The sequence below is a fragment of the Zonotrichia albicollis genome, chromosome 4, assembly GCF_047830755.1.
Source record: "Zonotrichia albicollis isolate bZonAlb1 chromosome 4, bZonAlb1.hap1, whole genome shotgun sequence".
NCBI lineage: Eukaryota > Metazoa > Chordata > Aves > Passeriformes > Passerellidae > Zonotrichia > Zonotrichia albicollis.
In genome coordinates, this window is record NC_133822.1 from 8,207,975 (window position 1) to 8,230,575 (window position 22,601).

The 22,601-nt window shown below is 43.8% G+C and overlaps 1 protein-coding gene across 3 annotated transcripts in view; it reads right to left on the minus strand.

The window, feature by feature from the left end:
* Positions 1-22,601, minus strand: part of FAM107B (family with sequence similarity 107 member B) — a 129,685-nt gene that overhangs the window by 58,574 nt on the left and 48,510 nt on the right. Inside the window, exons 1-2 of one of the 3 annotated variants that reach the window (XM_074538753.1) lie at positions 2,036-2,180; positions 167-283 (exon numbers count right to left, since the gene is read on the minus strand). The exons of 1 other annotated variant lie outside the window; for it this stretch is intronic. The gene's annotated coding sequence lies outside the window, so the exon portion shown is untranslated. Of the gene's footprint in view, positions 1-166; positions 284-2,035; positions 2,229-22,601 lie in introns of those variants that run through there. One more of the 3 variants, XM_074538754.1, reaches the window with a different exon arrangement.

The window sequence follows — 22,601 nt, forward strand, 5'->3', positions numbered from 1 at the left end:
TGACTCTGACAAACAATCTGCCACTTCAGCAAAGGCACTGACCAGAGGCACCACACAAATCAGATTGTGAGGGAGAGCACCAGAAAGATCTCCCAGCAAATCTGATTGTAAAGGAGAGCACCAGAAAGATCTCCCAGCTGCAGCTGCCACGGAGCTCCTCACTTACCCAGTCGTGCAGGGGTGGTGCACGGGTCAACACAGTCTCAAAGCCTTTAAATGCCTGGAGGTGAACTGGACTGCAGAGAAACTTCTTAATTTTGAAGAGAGAAAAAAGATGCTAAGACTGAAAAAGAAGGAAGAGAATAAATTAAGGGATATGAGATCTGAAGCAGAAAGGAGAAAGCAAGCAGGAAAGTATCGTGAGGACCTGATGAGATGACTCTCCCACTTCTAACTTTTGGGAAGCATCAACATGCCATTTTAATTAACAAAACTTAAGTGCTGAAGACAATATAGTGACACTACTCTCAAGCATTATGGACACAGAAGTGACATTTCACCTGCCAAAACCATCCCTGGCAAAACTCCACCATCATCAGTGGAACTACACCAAGCATGAAATTGGCCCACAGTTGCACTAAGACAAAAAAGGCTTTGTTTCAGGAGATATAGGGTATTTCTGGTTCTTTATTATAAAGCTCAGCAATTGTTTACTGTCCCTAAGCAAATATCCCTGACACCAAACAATCAGCCAGCACATTCATAGCACACACTGTCTGTCCATAGGAAAACATCCATCAATAAAGCAACAGATTACCAGCGTCCTGTTCATATCACAGGGAAATTAAACACAGTTTAAATGCCTCCCAAATTGCCTACCAGATCCACAAGCAATCATTCTCATTTTCAGCAACATCCTTCCACCCTCCTCTGCCAAGTCAAGGAAAGTTGAATGTCCTGACTGGTGCTACAGGACTCAGCACACACTGAGGTACCACAACGCTGAGCAGCTCCACTGCCAGACTTATTCAACAATACTCCCACCACAAACTATACCCTGCGACCACACTGTGCTCACACAGAAACATCTTTTTCCTCCTTTTGTTACATTTTGGTTTGACCATGTGAATTCCCAACGAAATCCCACAATTCACGTTTCTGCCGTTCTCTCGAGTTTGCCACAAACATACCCTGGGCTTACAGGGCCAGACTCTGCTCCAACGCCAGCCACGGCCGTACAGCACATATGCATAGTATCCATTTATGCCAGAACTCATTCAGCTATGAAAAAATCCAGTGGCTGAAGCAAACAAGTAGTTGGGCACACAGAGCTCCTATACTGCACATTTTTCCCTTATGCACCCCCAAAATGAGTTTCTCCGTGCAGTTTCCCTGGCCAGCTTCACAGCCTTTAAACCCAAAGCACAGGAAAACCTGGACATTTGAATTTCCAGGGTCCTTGAGTGAAAGTTTGACAGACTCAGGTGGGATTGGCGGGAGCACAGGAGAAGAACTCCTGGGGGCTTGTCCCGCTCCCAGCTTCTACTTGGTTTAAAGATCTGTAGGAAGACATCCACTGTCCACACCAGAAGTTCAGCTGCTCTGAACGCTCATTTCACAGAGCACCACGTATAAGAAATAAAACATTTATCATTTTAATTTGCTTTTCCAACTCCTCTTCCCGACCACCACCACCCACTCCCCCAGGGATCCCGCGGTTCTATGGGGGTGCTCCCACGGCTGCAAGAGGCACCCAAGGATCAAAGCTGTCCCCAAGAACACCCGAACACCCCACGGACACACCGAACAGCCGGGGGAGAGCCGGGGACACCCACGGGGGGCAGCAGGACCGGCAGCACCTCGGAGCCTCACAAACCCGGGGCACCCTCCTGCTTGCTCCCCCTTTAATTTGTGCAGAGCCATGACGAACTCCCCGTGTTTCCCTTCACGAAGGAAGGCGCGGGTGCCCCCCCAGCCGGGACCCGCCGCTCCCGCCTCTCTTCCCCGGGAACCGCCGTCCCTCAGCCCCCCTGGGCTGGGATATCCCGTCCCTCCGCGCCAGCGCCTTTGTGTGCGGAGCAGACACACAACCTACCTCGGCGGGGCGGCTCTGCCCGCTCGGCAGCGCGGGGAACGAGGGCAGGAAGAGCCGAGAAGGGACGAAGAGGAGCAGCCACTGACTGCCTGCCTGCCCGCCCGCCCGATGCCTGCCGAGTGTCCGCCCGGCCCCGCCACACGCGCGGAGCCGGCCCGGCCGCGCCTGAGGGGAGCGGCGGGGCGGGCCGGGGGCGGGCCCGGCGCTGAGTCACCGCCGCGGCCGCCCCGCCGCCTCCTTTGTTGTCAGGCGTGGAAAAATCCGGGGTGGCGGGGATGGCTGGGGGGAAATCCCGAGAGAAAAGCGGGAAAACTGGGTCTGTGTGGCGGCCTGGGTCGGGTTCTATGGGTTTAGCGCTGCCCCGGCAGGAACAAGGCGTGGGGGGCAGCCACGGGTGTTCTCAAACTCCTGCCGGGGCTCACCTTCGGGAGACACCTCTTCTTCCATGGAAAAGAATTTTTTCTGTAACTTTCTCACTGGTTCTTTCCCGTATCCCGGAGCCCTGTCCCTGTGGATGCTCTCACCGTTCATTCTGTAGGATTAAGGTCCCAATCCAAATTAAAGGTCAGGAGATCACGGCCAGCCAGCCAACACGTGTTCAGTGTACCCAAAAATCTGTCTCCGAGCAAGCATTTCGCGATGGGGACATGAGAAAATATCGGGGACACGGCATAGCGTGCACAGACTTGGGAATGAACTCAAAGACATTTGGGGATGAAATGTATGTTTACACTGGGGCACACAAAATAGATTTCTTTTGTGTGTTTTACACTGGGATTATTTTGCGTTTCTTCAAAACAGATGACTTGAATCACATCACAGCGACTGGAGTCACCTCAGGGATGAAAAGCTTCAGCCTGGTCTGGGCAGCTCAGTAATTTGAGGACCTGAACATCCAGCATCCCTTGGGCTGTGGGGACCCTTCTCCTGCAAAACCCCAGCCCCAGAGGTCCCAGCAGGAAGAGTGTTGGGTGCTCAGTAGATGGTGCTGTTTCCACCGAATTTATCCCAAATAACCCTCTGCCCCACGATAGGAAGGGCAGTGAGTCGGAAAAACAGGTTTTCCATGAGGAAGGACTAAAATCCGGAGTGCTGGTGTGTACTAAAAGACTGCTCAGGTCTTTGTGTGCAGCTGTTCTTCCACTAGGAATAATCAGCAGCCGGGTTGAAACCTAGGAAATGGATGAAATCCAGGGCACCAGTGGCCATTGGCACATCTGGTTCAATTCAAGCCCGCTGCCGAGCACCTGCATACACAATCAGAGCTGTCCTGTGAACAGATGAAATGCTAAAAAATACTAAATGCTGTTCCAAAAGCCCCTTGTAACATGGCAATCTGCACAGCTGTTTGTGTTGTCCATGTCCACAGTGTCAGCCCTGGTGATGGGCAGCCTCGTTCCCCAGCTCTCTTTCCTTTACAGGAGTGTTGTGAGATATGGTTGTTCTGTATGTGGTGCTCATGGACACTGTATGGAGAAAACCTAATAGAAATTGATTCTTTTAAAATAAATATGGTAAAATTCTGTGCCTGGATGAATGAGGCAGTATAAACATTGATGAGTTCCCTGGTCTGTCTGAGGCATGGGAGGGGGAAATAGTTTATGACCAGAAATTTGCAACGAAGTAAAATTAACTGCCAGGCCAGCAGAATGCTGGATTTCCCTATCTTTTGCATTCTTGACCTTACAGACCTCTCCATATCATTTCTGTACGCAACCATTAACAATTTGTTTTCTAAAGACACTTTGTAGTAGCCCTGATGAAGATTTATCTCTGTTGCCTTAGACACTGCACAGGCAGCTGTCCCTGCTCTGAAATCTGACACGTTACCTCAGTGCTTCCCAACCCTTCCTTAGCTCAGACAGCTATTTTGTTGTGATATGTATGGTCTTCCCAGCAGATCCTGCACATGCACACCTTTAAATGGAATGTAACACTTTTCTGAGGCAAAAATGACAAAAAACTCTGGGTCTCTTGCCATGGCTTGTCAAAGCAGCATGGGCATTTTTCATGGGGTTTTGTTCCAGAGTTACATTCCGTTTAAGTGTGTGGTTATGGAGCGTTGTTGGCAGGTGCAGATTTAGCAAAGTCCACACACATACAGAATTATCTTGTGCTTTGTGAAATTACTGTAATGCTGTGCAGCCCCTAAGCTGCCATGGCCATATCCAGACCTGAAAAATATTGCTGGACAGAAGCGAGAAAGGGGAAGATTTGTGAGGGGCAGAAAGTTGAAAGGACTCACCAAGGACACACCTGAAGACCAGCAATGGCTGAGATCAACCTGTTATGCTGTTGTCTTAATTCCTCATAAAAGACAGTGGTCAAATGAAAGCTCTGAGTCAAACATCTCATGAGCAATTTAAGGGATAATTTGAGTCATCACATTGCCTGGCTTTGGTGCAAGAGCTGCCTGGTACCTCAGACCTCTGGCAGGGGATGAGTCAGTTCAGCTCAGCTGCAGCCCCTGAGAGGAGCACACCGGTGATCAGCACTGTATCCCATCTGTGAGCCACTCACATTCCTGGAATTCCTGTTCTTTCTTTAAGGCACTTCATATGTGCCTTTTGCCTTTTGACCACATGGAAATTACAGTCCATGGTTCACGTGATGAAGAAATTTGGCCACAACTGCATTTTACTCATGACAAGCCTTCTTCTCTCAGCACTGTGGGCACTGAAACTCTAGAAAGCACTCAAAAAAGCCTCAGGGATCTTTCTAGAAGAAAAATAATATATAAATGTAAAACATTACCATTTTACTTTAAATTAAAAGCACTGTATTGGAATTTTAAAAAAATTACTAAACTGGCTGCACTTTAGACAGAATGATTTACTAGAAATACTTAATATGAAAAATTCCCTTCTTGTTAATATTATAGCCAAAAGTGCATAGACATTCTATCATATGATCATCACAGGACATTTGTAATATGTACTTTGGCATTTTGACATCTCATTAATCAAGTATTATGTATTTTAATTGCCTGTTGCTGTTTGTAATTTTTTTAGTCAAACTGCAGAACTAAAAGCAAAATCATCCTTTAATTTAAATCCCTCTTTGTGAGGCAGGGAATTGCATTTTATGCTGTGCCTGAGCCATACCTGGCCTTTGAGTGTTACCACATTATAACCTTAAATAATAGCAATAACAGTTTTACAGTAGCAGAAACAAAGTGGAGTATTTTACAAGGGCAGACACGAGTGGAGTCAGCTGCTGTGGGATTCCCCTTGCTTAGTTTTGGCTGTCTGCAGGCAGACGTCTGGTCTAAGCAGATCGTGAAGACTGAGCAAGAAGTGGGTGCCCTCAGAGAGAGATTTGTGCCTCCTACCCTGAATTTCTGTGTTAGAATTGGACTGATTGCTTTGGAATTGATTCTGGGGGTTGTACAAGGCAAGACCTGACCAGCTCCAGATAGATGCCTTCCTCAGAATTTCTTTAGCTTTGTGTAATTTCTTCACTCAGAATGGCAAAATGCCTCCCTGTGTCCTCCTGCTCCCCTTTGCAAACAGGAGTTGAGTGCTGCCTGCACACCAGGATTTTTATTCCAAATAATGTGGGGAAGCCCTGACTTGAATCACAGGAGACTGTGGTTTTCTTTATTCCTCTGTAGCCACTTTCAATGTAATTTTTTCCCTAGCTTTTTAATTTAATAGAAGTAAATCAATGGGAATGCAGGTTGCTATGAATGTTTTTCCATACCATAATTCTGCGGAAACATCAGTTAAGTATTTGAAGAAACATCTGCTAGATGAACATATATATATATAGGAGCTGAACAATATGACTTCAGAGCTTGCAGGGTTTTCTTTACACAAAGCCAGGGGCATAAAAGGGATTTCCTCCAAGTTTTCCTGTGTATTAATAATGAAGATCAGGATGCCACCTTTGCTTCCTCCCCTTCTGAGCACACAGTGAAAGGAAATGGTTCTGGATCGAATCACAAAGAGCAGTGGAAAAAACCAAACTCCACTCCACGCTGGCACTCAGAAGTTTGATTATCCAGCACACTGCATCTTTATGGAAGACAGATAAATCCCATATGTTAATAGTTGGCCCCCTGTGGGTGACCTTTGGCTCAAATATTCCATTTAGTGATTAATGTCACACAGTTGGATCCAAAACATGCTCATTCCTCAGGCTGCAGGAAAAAAAAAGGGGGGGGATTTAATTTACCTTCCAAAAGCAGAATTTAGTTTGATAACTTTTTTCGAGGCTGATTTTATCCCTGCTTGTAGTCTGGGCTCTGAAAAGCTGTTCTGCATTCCCTCTGCTAGGACTTAAGACCAAGCTTCTCATCTTGCCACCACTACTGACTCTCTGGGCAAGCTGAAATAAGTCATTTTGCCTCAGGTTCTGGTCTAGTAGAACAGAGAAAATAACTCTGACTTCCTTACTGACACCATTTGAACTTGCAGATAGAAGACACAAAGGTTCTATCTGAGGTTCATCTTCAGATAAAACTCGATATTGACCTCTAGAACCTCAAGGTGTCATAAGAATAGGTCAGAAAATTAGATATGCTTGGATTGTGGCTTTCTGGCCCCCTTCTCCTCAAATCTTGCCATTTTTATGTGCCTTTGCTTGCCTTTTCATGTCATTGTAGTGATCTTACATCATTCTAGAGACACAAACTGTACCCCTGGCACTGGCACAGGGAAGCAGGCACCAGGATCTCTGAGCCTACATGTCAGTTTGATCCTGTAGGGCACAGGATCTATGGAAAGGTACACATCCTATGTAAAATACAGATATATAGTGCCTGGCATCCCATGGCAGTTTTCTGCATAAATCAGATCCTCAAACATACATTTACAGGTGGGCTCAGGGTTGTAATGCAGAACATTTTAATAGACTCAACAATACATCACTGGCATCCTCTGAAAGGCCAAAGCCTTGAGGTGCTGCAAGTAATGATACCAGAATTCCTTCCCATTTGACTTCTCTGGAGTCATGATACCAAAATTCCTTACCATTTCACTTTTCTGTAGTCATGTCTGGCACAGAAAGCCTCATTCAGCTAATTAAACCATTGCTAAAATTGCCACAGCCCTCAAGTAAGTTTAGACTGAATCTGTACTTCTGTGAGCCTCTTAAATGAGATGAAGCACCAAAGCCTGATGAAGGCTTGGAAGCTGCTCCTGAGGAGATCACGAGGAATTTTGCTTTACTGGGCCTAAAAACCCATGTCCAGCTGTCTTCCCAGCGATGACACAGGAAAGTCTGTGGAAATACAGCTGTAATATCTGGAGACACAGAAAACGTGAGACAAAGCCTCTGAGGAGGTCTGTCGCTGCCTCCAGCCAGGACACATCTGGACTGTTGCAGGCTGGGCAAATTTTTCCGTTCCCAAGCTGGTTTATTTACCCAGGATGACAGGCTGTTAGCAGACTGTCCTTGGGGTGGCCCTACAGCAATTGGAACAGACAATCTCATAGCATTTCCCACTACCAGAAATAATCAAGTGCTCTTTCCTCCATGGAAGGAAAGATGGGCAGATATTCTCTGTGCTCTAAACCTTAAAGTACATTTGCATGTACTTTATGGTTTAGAGCACAGAAAATATCTGCCCATCTTTCCCACCCAATATCTGCCCACCTCCCCAAAAAAGGGACAAGTAGTTTTATTTCTATCTTTTTTGCAGTAATGATTGCAATCTGAGGACTTTCAATGGGCCATGTACACACTTGCAGAGGATCATGCACAAGACTCTACAGCATCTTCTTTCACTGGATCTCAATGTGCTGGTTAAACCTAACAATTTGTCCTGGTTTTGGCTGGGATAGAGTTAATTTTCCTCCTGATACTGTAAGATATCAATAACCATGGTGTTTGCAGCATGCCCATCACCAGAATTTATAAGCAAGTCTAGTTTAGAAATGATAAACTAGATTTTCAACTTCCAACCCTAGTTGAAGATAAGAGGAGAATTAGAAATCACTATGCCTAAAAATAAAATGAAAAAAAGAAAAAAACCCACACCTGCTCACCTTTGATATCTAAAGCAAAAAGTTGATTCCCTAGGTGTTGAGTTCCCTATATTTCTGTGTGGGATTCCCTATGCAGAAATCCATGAATATGGGTTATGCTGTGCCAAGCAGAGAGTCTTGATCAAGCTCAGCATCTCAGACCTTCTGTGCAGGCTCTGCAGAACTGGTGGGTCCATGCAGAAATAGTTTTGAATGTATGCAAATCCCCTTGCATGGACAGGTTAGCCCAATTTATCATACCACAACTGCTGCTGAGCACCTAGAAATCCTTAATATAGCCAAGCTGCTCTGGTTTTTCATAATTTCCATAAATACAAAAAAAGCCACAGGATGGCAGATGATGTAGAGGAATGGTAGGGGTGACAGAGACTTCCAGCCTGACACACTGAGCTAGTAGCAGTTCTGGGAACAGGAGTCAGAGCTCCAGGTTCTCACTGTCCCAGCAACAGGTAGGTGGCACACTGGAATGTGTGCCCACCCCAGAACTGGTCTGTGATCACTTCATGGCATCTCCAGCTGGCTCAGGACCATCTCAGGCAGCCACACCATAAAATTCTGCCTGGATTATCCCTGGTCCTGCATGCAGTTGGGACTTCTGGGGTCATTCTTCCTATGGGGGGAAGTTGTGCTAAAATAAGTTCAAAGTCTCTCTGATTCTTTCTCAGTGAGTCATTCATCATGGGAGTGCTTGCCTTGGTCCTCTAGACACATGGGGAGAACTGTGGGAAGAAGCTGAAGAGACAAAGTAAATGGGATAGAATCCCAGGGGAAAACAGAGCCATAGCCTGTGCTTCCAGCCTTGGCTGGGAATCTGGGTTGTGTATTAGTGTATGGTGTAAATCAAGAAAGAAAATGGGGGGAATGCTGTATCAGAGCTTCAGCAATGGGCTCACAGTGTGAGCACAATAGGTCCAGTTCAGCTTGATCAGTTTAGAATTTCAGCCGAGTCTCTTGTCACCAATTCTGCTACAAACAGTAACGGAGTAATGGCAGCAAAGCAAGCGATTAACTGAAATAGGTTTCAAACTATTTTCCTGGTTTCCCACTTGAAATAAATCATTATTCTGACTCTTCATTTTTATTGTCAGCCCCCTGTGGTTTAGTAGCCAGCTGGTATTCCTTATGAAGAAATCAGCAGGTTGATTGAAGCTGTGGCTACCCTGACATCCTCCGAGGCTTTCTTATTGACTGACCATATCTTAGATAAGGCTGCCAGTAAATTATGGCTCTGCTTAAGAGCATCTGCCTCAGGGCTGCTCTCCCCTCATTATAAATCCTGATCTAATCCTGCACGTCTCCTCAATTATTGGAGAGCACAATTCAAGAAGTGGCCTCCCCAGCGAACATGAAATGAGATAAACTATTCCTACATAAGGTAAACATGACTGCTCAAGAGTGAAGCTAAGCATTTTCAGGCCAGTCTCCTTCTGATTTTCATGTGGTTTCCAAAGGAAAAACATATCACCACTCCTATTAATGTTGACTGTTATTTCACCACAATCAGTTCTAAAAATCAGTTTGAAAGTTCTACCTGTCAGTAGAACTACTTGTAAATATTTCTATTTGCAGGAACAACATGTATGACAATTCAGGTGACAACCTTAGGAAAGGAATTGGGTAAGTCACTTTAAAGTCCCCAGCCTGCCACAGAAACCCTTTGGGAGATGCTTCATGGCTAAGCCAAAATACAGGAATGACATTTAATTTATGAGATCAATGAATGTGAGAGAGCAAATGGAAAAGGGACAAGCTTATATTAACATCTTTTTGTGTTAAGCAGATAAATGATGTTCTGGATTGCTGGATGAGTTTCAGCACATCAGTGCTGCTGGAGATAGTCCATCTTACAACTCTGTGAACAAAACTATCTCATTTGTGGAGTCATCCTATTTTAGTGAATAAAGGGTGAATAAAGGAGACTGTTAGTGCTCCTGCTGGATCAGCACCTGCTCCAAGTTCCAGTTCCTGAGACACCTGCTGTCACTTTCTGTGGTCTCACACACACACACCACAACAGCCAAGTCCAGCTTTGCAGGTCCTGCCTGAGCTCTGGCCTGTCCTAAACCTCAACTTTTGTGAGAGCCCTTTCTCTGGAAAAGTGTTGACTTTATGTAAATATAAAAACAATATTTGAGCACTATTAAATGGGTGACTTATTTACAGCTTTGTATTTTCACCAGGATGAATGGGAAGAAACAGGATTTATTCCATTCAGGGAAAAATGTGCATTTAGGAATTAAATTAATGGAATCTGTAAACCACGCCAAGGTTACATGGCAGTTTGACTCAACATAACATTAATGACATTAACATCTTGGATTATGTTTATTCCACAGCATTTCCTTTTGTCAAAGAGAAGTTTATTGTTCACCCAGCTCCAAATACAGAGCGAATTTTGACATCTCTGCCGGGAAATCAACAATCTGTCTCATTGCTGCTGTCATCTATGTGAGCTGTTTGCTAGATCATTAATTTGTGCTAGATTGGGATGTCAGATGATAAAAGAGGAGCTCTCATCCTAGGGCATGGTGGGACTACACACAGATCCTCCTCCCTCAGCCTGCATGGCCAGCCCAAGGAAACACTGCCTGTCCTGGGACAGGCCTCAAAGGATCCTCTGGGAACCTTTCTTGTGCTTCCCCCTGATCAACCATGGTATAAAGGCATAAAAAGTCTGTATGGCTGTAGTGTTCAGGTTAAAAATCTGTCACAAGCCATGCACAAATGTAAATTCCTAAGGAGTACTACAAGAAAAGGGCAAACATACATGATACTCCACTCACAGTTTCTAGGTATTCACAGCCTCCTGAACTGACTGCAGATTTCTACTAATTTCTACAAATGGATGAAGATTTCTAGACACAACCCTCCATTGATTTTTTTCCCCTAGACCTGTCCAGCCTCCCCTTAAATTTGTGTGAGACTCTGGTAGTGTCTTTTGGCAAAAAATTTCAAAGCTCAATAACCTTCTCATTCTGCACTGGTTAGTAAGGGTTTTTGTAAATGTTAATCACTATTGCTTAGTACAATTCTTCTTAAAGGAAACATTATCCTATGTCCATTGGAGGCAAACTTCTATAGGCTTCTCTGGTGTTAGATCTCAGCAGTATTGTTTAACCCAAGCCTCCTCAAAATTAGCAAGAGATTCTTAATTTTAGTCAGGTCCATAATTCCTGGCTAACTGGAAAAAACAGTTCAAATTACAATTTAGTCAAAGTGAGGTTTCACCTCTCCCTAAGTACCCAGTATCCTTTATTGCAGTTCTGGTTTTGTAATCCTGCCTTAGTTTCTAGCAGGATTCATCAAAACAATAATTTCACTTCAAAAAAAGCTACAGAGTGTTTTTTAAGGAGAGATAAAAGGCTGAATGGTGAGTGAGGCTGCCCCACGAAAAACAATTACTGAAACAAATAGGTCCAGCAAAAAGCTCTGCTCTCATTTACATGGCTACAGGACTCATCTTGCTAAATTGTGGCCCCTTTTATCAAAGGATTTAAATATGAATTATCTCCTTGTAATTCCCTCAAATTTATGCCATTTGAATTCTGGTTTTGATCAGCTGTTTCTTCTGTGTTATTAACTAAGGCAGAGGCACCCTGCAAAAAGAGCATACTTCAGTATACTCCTTTATTTATGTACTTACAGATCACTTCAGTATTTCCCCAAACAAGATGTGCCACTGTGACCCATAGAGTCAATACATATTGCATTTGCATTCTTTTATAATGCAAGGCAGTTGTAGAATTTCGTACAAATAGACCTCTAGGGGCCTGACCTCCCAGCTGTATTAAATAAATCCCCTTAGCACAAAGGAGGAAGAAAGGGAAACAAAGGGCTTCCTGCTGGCTTTTCCTGGAAGCACAGAAGTGAAATAATTCACTTTGGTGTCCTGTGGAAATAAAGGATGGCTAGAAAACATCAGAAATCAATCTTTAGAAAAATACAGCGCCAGAAGTGAGAGAATGAGCAACTTGGCTGTAGAGAAAAGTGGAGTTTTCCCAGTGTATTCACTCACCAACATGGCCCCTCAGAAAGCATTTAGTCTTTATTCAGACTAAGTGTCCTTGAGCTGTGGAAATCATAAGGGGAAAGTGCACCCCTTGGATGGACATAGTTACAGGGTGGGTTTTGGCAGGAGTTTATATAAACTCCTCTGAGAGGAGTTATACTGAGTTGCAAATTTGTCTTTATTGGTAGACATACAGTACTCAAGCTGACTCTGATCTGATAAAAACAGCTGTTCAGACATAATTTCTGGCTTTATTGCAAAATATTTAAATGAAAACTTGAAAACAATTTTGTTTCAATTTAAAATCAAACGTTTTTTTCAGGATTTGTTCATGTATTAAGCAAAACCCACATGCCTTCCTAAAATGTTAACAAATTTAGTCCATTTAGTCTAAAAACCTGTTTCTGGGGGAAAAGAAATCTTCTTTTGGAAATGCCAATTCTCCCAGCAAAACTGATGTTGGACTTTGGGTGATCCTGGGCAGACTCTGTAATGTGGGTGATTCTGTTTGTTTTTCTTATGGAAGCTTCCTATGCATCAAAACCTGGATAAATGGCATTTCCATTACCTGCAACCCCAACTCCTCCCCTGTGTGTCTCTCACTGTCTGTATTCCCTGGATTTAATGGCAGTGGAGGGATATTTCATTCACCTCTTATGATGAGTGGTGTTTTTCCATATGTTCATTCCCAGAAAGAAGCAGAATGGAAAATCAATGTTTTTTTTCTAATTGATGTATGTGTTAACAGAATGAATTTTGGAGAGGGAAGCTCAGCAGTGCTTACTCATGGCCCCTTGGTTTTGTCATTGTGCTGGTGTCACAGCATCCAGAGTGGAGACACACATTTTGTTAGCAATTAAGTGAATGGAAAAAGGCTGGCAGGAGTGTTCCCTGTGGCACGTTTCATTTCAGAGACCGCTGAGATCAAGGGATCAGAGGGAGCAAGCTGAAGCTTAGCATGTGTCACCAGCCCTCCTAGGACCTGCCACATCTTGCATACAAACATGGTTTTACCAGCCCAAGCACTGAACCTGAGGCCCTGTTTGCACATGACAGCATATGGCAGATTTGTGTTTGCAAATCCAAAGTGGGAATGGCAGGGCTATAATCAAAAGTCCCTGACTGGGAAGTGTTAGACAAATGGTTCTGGTTCTGGTTTCAATTCATGTCCTTTGTTAATCTTATTATTCAGGGACTACTTAGAGCCATCTCATGCTCATTTAAACTAAATACATAACCCAATTAAAACAATCCTGAGCTATTTAGATCTAAGGAATTAGACTAAATTTCAGTGCTTCTGACATTTTAGATCATTCAGGGCTCTAGAGCATGAATGTCTGTATCATCACTTTATCTTCTTCCATCTCAACCATCATTAATAAATTGTACCTATGGGTTAGGAGATTGTCATATTTCATATATGACACAACAGTTCCAGCCAATTTCTAGATTACTGGATACTGAAATCCCCTGGTAGAGCTCTATGTCTGACTACAGGATACAGGACTTGGGTCTGCAAATCCACTTGGGTGCCTGGGATCATGGGAATGTGCTGAGGTGATGGCAAGAAAGGACAGAGGAAAAGGGCGGAGCTGGAAGCATTTGGTCCATCAGCACAACAGCTTTCCTAGCAGAGCTGGAGTCTGACCAAAGGCCTGATGGCTTTTTTCTGCTGTAGGAAATATTCTGCTAACTAGAGGGTTCACAGTGGAAGGAAACAAGGAGAAGGGGGTAGTTCGATGAAACAATGAAATGCTTTTCTCATCAACTGTACTTAAATCCAGCTGCAAGTTGATCTGTTTTGTTAGGAACAGACAAAAAAGGTACTTCCAGGGGATTCCTGCAAGGTTGTGATTAAAAACAAAGAAAGTGCAAGAAGTTAGAGTGACAATTTAAGTAAAACAAGGGCAAGAAACTCATGGCAAAGGGAGCTCAGCAGGTAATTCCATGCACAATTTGTTCCCTGGATTTTGTACCATTTATATTCACAATGTATTCATGAACAGATTGCAGAAATTAAAACAAACAAATGAGGAAACGTTTATTAATTATGGAATAATTTATATACAATATGTTATGAGTTAGGGATAATTCTTGGTCTCCAAATTGTATCAGCCAGGGTTGTGTGACTCATAATTTGCAGTGTCCCTTTGTCACTCGTGTCCAAAGGCTCTGCAGGACAAACCCAGCACAATTCATCTCAGCTTTGATGTATCAGAGTGGGGACCTGGTGGGGCTGGAGAAGGTGCAGAGGAAGACAGCTGAAGACAAGGGGATGGAGCAGCTGCCTCACAAAGAGGGGCAGAAAAGGCTGAAATTCAGCTGCACTTTGGAGAAAAGGCAGCTGAGCAGGGATTTGACTGAGGTCTGCCTGTTCACAAAGGTTCTGGGTTAAAAAGCAGTTATCCATGCATCCCTCAATGCTTTAACAAGTACAGCAACACAAGAGCTGCTTCTTGGGGGGATCCATGAGCTGAAGCTCTGCTGCCAAGGGTGCTGTGCCTGGGGACATGGCAGCAGCAGGGAGGCAGCCAGGGCCCCCAGGCCATTCCAGGATTCTGTGACACCAGCATAGATTGGCACACCTTGGTTGTGGTTGGAACAATCCATGTCAGATCCCACATCCCTGCTCATAGCTTGGGCTGCTACATGGGTGCTTTGGTACTCACACAGGAGCTGGGCTTTCCAACACCCAAAGTGCCATGAATTAAAATTGGTAGGATGAGTAGAATTTTGTACTTTTATTATTATAATGAAAGAATTTCACAAAGGCAGTAAATCTGATTTAATTTCTGTAGACTCAGCTATAAGACATTCCTGTTCCTATCTCTTTGGTCAGTAGCATGTCAAGGGCAGGGAGTTCATTAAATATCACACAGTCCTCCACAGTGTCTTTTACCTCCTCAGCTTGTTTTCCTGACACAGCTTTAAATTGCTTGAAGATACTTCTCTTTCTCACCCATGCCTTCTCCTTTCATTCCTCTGTGCCCTTTCACACTCTGAAAATGCATTTTAACCTGACAGATCCCTGCTATGCAACAGGGCCTTGACTTTTTTCTTCCTTTTTTAAAACATTTTCTTCTTTTGTACCTACAAATTACTGTAAGTGTGGTTTTCTGCCCTCAGTTATAGGGGAGGATAATTTGTGCCTCTTACGGGCACTGGCTTTTTTGTGACTAGTTCTGGAAAACAAAATGCACCTGCAGTTGTGTGTCCATGGGTGCAAATTATAAAGATAATTCTAAGACAGTTTAAAATGCTGGGAATTTTCCAGTGAGATGGATTTTTACTGGAAAACAAAGAAAACTCATGCACCTGAGCTGAGGGGTTTCTGGGGGAATTTTCACTCCAGTTTCAGCAACAATGGCATTCCTGGGAAAAGCTACAGAACATGATAATCAGCTTGTCCTTCCTCAGAATAGTAAGAATTCAGAATTTAGGGAATTTTCTTAAGATGAGTGAGCCAAAGTCAAATCCTGCTGTGCCTAATTGAGTTCTCACATCTCCTGTGCATTCCCAGTAAGGATACCACTACCTCCTTCTCAATGTCTTCATTTGAAATTGTCTCACTCAGCACTCACAGGACTTGGTAAGACTGAGGTTCACAGCTGGGCTTTCATTCAGACAGGGCAAAGCCAGGCCTCCCTTTAGACTGAAAGTGGTATAAAACTTTTCAAGTTCCAAACACATTATGCATCACCCTGTGCATCCCATCTTATTGAGGCAAAGCAAAAAAAAAAGCTTTGCTGGTGTTGTTTCTTTTTCAAAAGTCTGTTAATAACTATAAATAACTTTGAAATTCAGGCAGGGTTAGCTCAGATGGGTCGAGGTGCTCCATGAGAATGCTCTGGGTGTTTTTTGCAGTAAGAGTATACACACAAGCACTTTTTTTCTCCATGTGAGAAAACAGTGTGCATATTTTACAATCCATTTCCCTCTTTAAGGCTGTAATCATGTTAGAAGAAACCCGCTGGTCTATCCCCCAACAAAGCCCTGGCCAGCTGTAGTGGAAGGAAACCTGGTGGTGGAGCCATGTCAAGAGCTGTCTGTGGCTCTGTGCTGGGCTCCCACTTCCCTTTCCACGCTCTGCAGCACAGCTGAGGCCAAGGCAGGCAGTGAGACCTGTCTGTCACAGAGCTGCTCCTTCATCATGAATGGCCTCTCTTAGATTTAAAAGTTATAGTCCACAGCCAGGACTAGGACCACAGCACTTTCCCCACTGATGCTGCAAACTAATCCTGACCTACCTGTAAATATAGCAGTGAAAAGCTTTGGTGAAAGACATGAGGAGCTTGGAAGGACCTTTATTTTTTTTATTTTTTTTGGGGTTGGTGTGTGGTAGGAGCCTCTTGCTTCTAAAGAACTGAGCTGAACAGGAAGAATCTTAACTTAGCTGAGTCCTCCGAGCTTCATTGCTCCGTGACATTTGTCAGCCTTGTCAGGAAAGAACACCACTAAACTGAAGCTCTGTCCTATTCTGCTTCATTAGAACATAATGAGGCAAAATTACAGGGTTTGCTGGCACTGCTGGGGGATTCATATCATGACTGTCCTCAAAGCCAGCCAGGTAAGAGCCACCAGCCCCTCCTGCAGCACCTGGCTCTGGGGCAGGGCAGAAGATCCACTCAGGCTTTTTCTGGAATATTAAAGAAATCCTCAGTAGCCCCAAAGAGAACAGGGGCAAACAGAGCAGATGTGGCAGCTGAAGGGCCCTGGAGCAGAGCTGCTCCAGCACTGCCCATCCTTCCTGAGGGCTGTGAGGGGCCTTAATGGGCCCCATGTGCTGCAGGAATGCAAAGCTCTGCGTGGGCTGGGAGATTTATGCTCTTGACATTGGGGGGATTTCCTGCCTAGGAGCTGATTGCTTTGGACTGTGCCTCTGCTCTGAATTACTGGGGCTTTACTGAGCAGCAAACCTGAGGAAGCAGCAGAGCTGGAGATGGACTCTTGTCCTGTGTAAGATCCTGCTGGTTTAACCTCATTTCTGGGGGTGTGGAGCAAGAATTGTCTCTGTTTAATGAAGCTTGCATTTAGTTGTCATTTAAGTGTCATTAAAAGATGGGACTGGCCTCATTAAGGTTGTTTTCTATTTTATGTTTGCCACAAGGCCCAGCAGTGAAGGTATGTAGGAACAGAATAAAATTATAATGGTTTCCCAGTCCTCAACAAGGTATGGGATGTGCTGAGCCACAGATGGCATCTTTATGTTTTAGCAACTTTCAGTCATCTCAGTGATTTTTATGAATTTTTGCATGAATGAATTCATGTAAACTGCTGGTTGCCCAGACATCCCATATCTCCACAAAACATTATGGTGAACTCTACTTTTCTTTGATTTGTACCTGCTGTTTGGCAACACAACACCTCTTACACAGCATTCAGCTGTTGTGTGGGCTGTAGGGTAGTTTAACTGACAGAATTATATACTTGAGACCAACATCAGAGATGAAACTCTTCCATATTTTGTTCATCTTGGGCTGCTGACCAGCACACCTGAAGTTGAGCTCCACATGGAGAAAGCGCCAATGTGTTTGAAGGACCTGCCTGAGGTGAGAGCACCTGAACACACAAACGTTCAGTCATCAGCTCAAGGGATAACTTTGCTTTTATCTGTCACCCTGTGAGACACTCAGCAAAGGTTTGGATGCTCAAACAGTGACAGGAAAGCAGGTAGACTGACATACTCCAAAAGGAAAGGAAAACGGTGAGGAGAAAATGAGTAGCTCTGGAAGGATCTGGGGAAGACACACACACACACAGAAGTAGAGATGTCAGTGGTACAGGTGATGGTGTGAGATGGAGGGAGGAAAAAGAAGCATAAGGTTCAGTGATTTGGTTTCTGCCTGAGATTTAGGTCTGTGCTTAGCTTGCAACAGTTTGGTTGAATGTGTACGCAAAATAAAGAAAATCACAGATCATAAGAACAACAAAACCTGAGGAAAACAAGGCCCCTTCTGAAAGGACCTCCCACTCTGGCCACCACATGGTTAACAGAACCTTTAATAACACAGAATTGTCAGGCTCCAATGTGAACACCGAAAGTTCATTCCTGTAGTTCTCTGAACATTCAAGCAAGAAGAAATTCAGTTGAGTAACTTAGGAAAGCCTTCTCCTCTTTCCCATGCTGCTCACATTGCAGTATATTTCTGGCATTGTTTAAAGTGTTACTGGCAAATAATATTGCTTTGTGCATTATAAATAGAAATCAGGCAGCAAATGGAATTAAATGTGGACTGAAAGACATGAATTCCTGAGCAGAACAGTCTGTGTGTCTGACAGGAAATAGACAAACTTTGTTAACTTTGCCCAGGACCAGCCTAATTTGATCTTGGAGGTTTTATTTTTTTTAAATGTGGTTTTACATTACTACAAAATGTAGCAGCTACTTCACACTGAAATCAAAGCCAGCAAAATAAGATCCCTCCAGGGCATTCCAAGTTATTTAAACCTGAGCTTTTCTAGCATTCCTGTGCAACAGATAACAGTAAACAGTAGGTTAAAAATATACACCATTAGGGTCATACAGGCAAAAAATAGCAGCAGATATTTGTGAAGGACAGATTAGCAACAAATCCCTGACCTGGATTGAGTGTACCCTAATAAAATTTGCCTGTGAGTGGGGAATTGGACACTTTGGAAGGGAGAGGCACCCTGCAGGAAGACCTGGACAGGCTGAAAGGATGTGCTATCAAGAACCTTGTGAAGTTCAGCAAGGACCAGTGTGAGGTCTTGAACCTGGGAAAACACTCCAGGAGTGCAGCAAAGGCTGGGGAGCAGCGCTGTGGGAAGGGATCTGGGGGGCAGCCAGCTCAGGATGAGTGAGCTCTGTGCTGCTGCCCAAGGAAAGAACAGGATGCTGAGCTGCATCCACAAGGGAGAGAGGATAAAATCATTGTCCCACTCAGCTCTTGTCAGGCCACACCTGGAATTGTGTGTTCTGTTTTGGTGCCCACATCAAAAAGAGGAGTGGGCACCCAGAGAGGGTGCAGAGAGGGGCCACAGAGATGATCCAAGATTGGGAAGCCTGTTGAGTGAGGAAAGGCTGAGAGAGCTGGGTTTGTTCAGCCCTGAGAAAAGGGTTAGGGAAAACACCCTATCACCATGTTCCAGTGTTCAAAGTAGGCCTACAAAGAAGATACTCCCTTTTTACAAGGAGTCACATAGAGAAGATGAGTTAGAAAAGTTATTCCTGGGGAGATTCCAGTTTGACACAAGAGGAAAACTTTTCATAATGAAAACAATCAGCCACTGAAATCATCTCCTCAGGGAAGCGCTGGATTCCTCAACATTAGACACTTATAAGATTAAACTGGACAGGGTCCTGGGCCATCTAGACCACGCTTTTGCCAAGAGAAGTTGGATGACATGATCCTTGGGGTCTTTTCCAACCTGGTGTTCTGTGATCCTAGGTTCCTATGAAATTCCAATTCTTTATATAAAACATCAACTGTGCTGCAATTCTGCCGTGTGCTGTGGGGAATGGCACCCATCTTTCAGGATTTTCCATCAGGTTCTGTACTAGAGAGGCATCTACCACATAAAATATGGAAGAGATGAACTTCTAAGTGTCTTCAGTTAATTTTTTTTAATGTTGATTAATTCCACAGGTTTTTTTTTAGTTTTGCTTCCAGTTGCAACTTTCATAAGGACATTGTGGACATTTTTGGTGACAATTAGAGTGAAGAATGTAGAGTTTCCACAGCATCTGTCATTTTCTGCTGGGGTAGCAAGGTCTTTTGGAAGATTAGGATTAATCTTTCCTGCTTCCTGGCTCCTAAAGATAGCATCCAAGCTGTCCCCTGACTGCACTGCAAGTTCATTCCACAGCTAAAAGCTCTCCTTATCAAAGATCTGTTCATGCTCCTCTCTCTCTTCTTCCTCAGCTTCCTCTTTGGTATTTTAGAACAAGATTTAGCCACCCTGACAGTTTTCATATCATTAGTCAGCATCACTGAGTTGCAAGAATCCAGTCTGGTAACTCCTAACTGGAGGTTCCCTCTCTAGGCATCTTTGGGGCTTTTTGTAAAACCCCAAAACCAAAAAATGTTGGCTTAGAATCACAAAATTTTCAGTTTTGTCTTGCAAACCTTGGAACATTTTCATTTTCTTCATAAAGTGTCTTGGAGAATGTATTTCCTGTGAAAACACATTTTGTTTTTGGAGAAGCCCCTCTTTTCTTTCCAATTCTGCTGGAAATTCAGGAGGAACGGATGTCACCTTTGCTCTGCTGGAAAAATCTATTGCAAACTCTGCCAGAGGAGGAAGAGCTGTGTGTATACCAAGGGAGGTACACAGAGATCTGAGCTCTTTAGTGTAGCTGGGCATGGACCTGATCTGAAAGCCAAACATTCCCAAACTCCTCTTTGCAAGCAAGGTGCTCCCATTCTCCCACTTTTGTAAGAAAGGAAGAGGCTCTGAGTGCTGACATCCTGCAGGGCGCATCCCTGAGGCACCAATGTCAGGGACATCTTTTTGTGAAAATCCTTTCTTAGGATTTTCCCTTCTGAGAAGCTGAGAGGCCTCAGGAACAAAATGTAAACACTGATTATCTGCTGCTGTGGAATGCAACAGGTGCATCTGTGATTGGTCTCATGTGGGTGTTTGGGATTAGTGACCAGTCACGGCAGAGCTGGCTCTCTCTCTCTGTCCGAGCCACAGACATTTGTTTTCATCCCATTCTATTCTTGGCTTAGCTAGCCTTATGGGATGAAACTTTTCCTTCCTTTCTTTTTAGTATAATGTAATATATATATCATAAAGTAATAAATCAAGCCTTCTGAACATGGAGTCAACATTCTCTTTTCCCTCACCTGAAGACCCCTGTGACCATCGTCACACACTGACATCACAAACAAGGACTGAGCCTGCCCAGGCCTCTGCTGAAGGCAAAAAGGGTCCTGTGCACACCCAGGCACCTGGAGCTTATTCCATGATCACAGCCCAGATTGATGTGCTGATCCCACACTGAGGCAAAACTCCCATTGATCTTCATTGTGCGGGATATGAGTGAGATGGGACTGCGGAAACACTTAAAAAACAGGAGACCTTTAAAAGTATTTTAATTTCAATCCCTTGTTTTAAAGCTGTAACTCTGATCTGCAGTGATAATTTATGCAGCAGATTGGTAGTAAAAGTATTGTGCAGTCAGTGTGATATTGCAGATGGGAATTTAATAATTGCTGATTATTTTAGAAATGTTGTCTTGTAAAAAAAATACATAGGAATAAGTGATAATCAAGGGTGAAGGGATTACTGCTGTTGATTTAAAAGCTTGCTGAGGCAGATTTTAAATCCCAAAGCCAGAGCATTTCTTTTAGCAAATAAAAATGCAAAGAGGAACAGACTGGTGGAGTCTTGTTTGAACAACTGGCAGGCAAGTAGCAGTAAATCATGCAAAAAACATTTCCTAAACTTTCCCTTTTAATAAATTAAGTGTTGTTTGTAAAATAGCTTGGGAGAACATGTTAACACAGAACTGCTAGCTAGATAACAAGCCAAATCCATCTCTGCATTTCAGCCCAATTGCACCAGGGATGAATTTGGCTCTGTGTCTCTACAAACATGAATCAAGCTGTTTGCATTTTGTCATTACACTATCCCTGACCCAAGTGTATACATTTCCTTGGCAACAGCAATTAAAAGCCTGACAAAAACACTACACATTATCTGTATAATATTTTCTTCCTTAGCAAAAGTTGCATTTTCCCACCCCTGCCCCTCCCTAAGTAAGAAAGATTAAGGGGCCCATCCAGTTTCCTGTGAAACTGAAGATAAAAATTCCTCTGGTTTTGACAGCAGCAGCAGTGCTTTCTTCATTTAGTGATTATTTATTGGATTGATGGCAGAGTCCCAGGCAGCAGCCCCAGCTCTGCTGGCTCTGTGCTTGGCTCATAAAACTTCTCTTGTCCATGGCCATGTCCATGCTCTTCCAGAGGAAAGAGGAAGGCTGATCCACCAGTGATGCACTGGAAGCCTTCTGGGTTCCCAGGTGTTTGGGGGAGATGGCATCAATTTCTTAGGGATTTCTTTGGGAAATTCATCAAAAGTGAGAGCTGCATGGGTATTTTGGGACCATGTGTATCTATTTAACTAAGAGATTCACCATATCCCTCATGGGTTTATTCTCTGTGGAGTATTTTGATGTATTTAAGCCCTCTTCCAAACCCTTATCAGACTTCCCTTCCTGATTCAATGCAATCCAAGACTAAATAAAGTGTATAGCTAATAATTGCAGGAATTTCCATAATGGCTTTTCTCAGCTATATATTCCAATTAGAATGAGAGAATTTGCATGTGCATCAGGTATAATGTACAAGATAACATTTAGTGGGCAGCAGCAAGCCTCTGCTTAGAGCACTGCAGATCCCAGTCCCCATCCTTAAGGAATTTTCCATGCAAATAAGTGTAGTCCTGTCAAATTCTCTTTTCAGAGGAAACCCAATGAGTGTTTCAGGGTTTGTGCTCCCAGGCTTTTGGCAGTTGCTGCATCTGATGGTGGTGTATTTATTCCCTAGCAGAGAGCTGAGCTGTTGGCAATGCAAACTCTAATGAACACTCACCTCTGCTG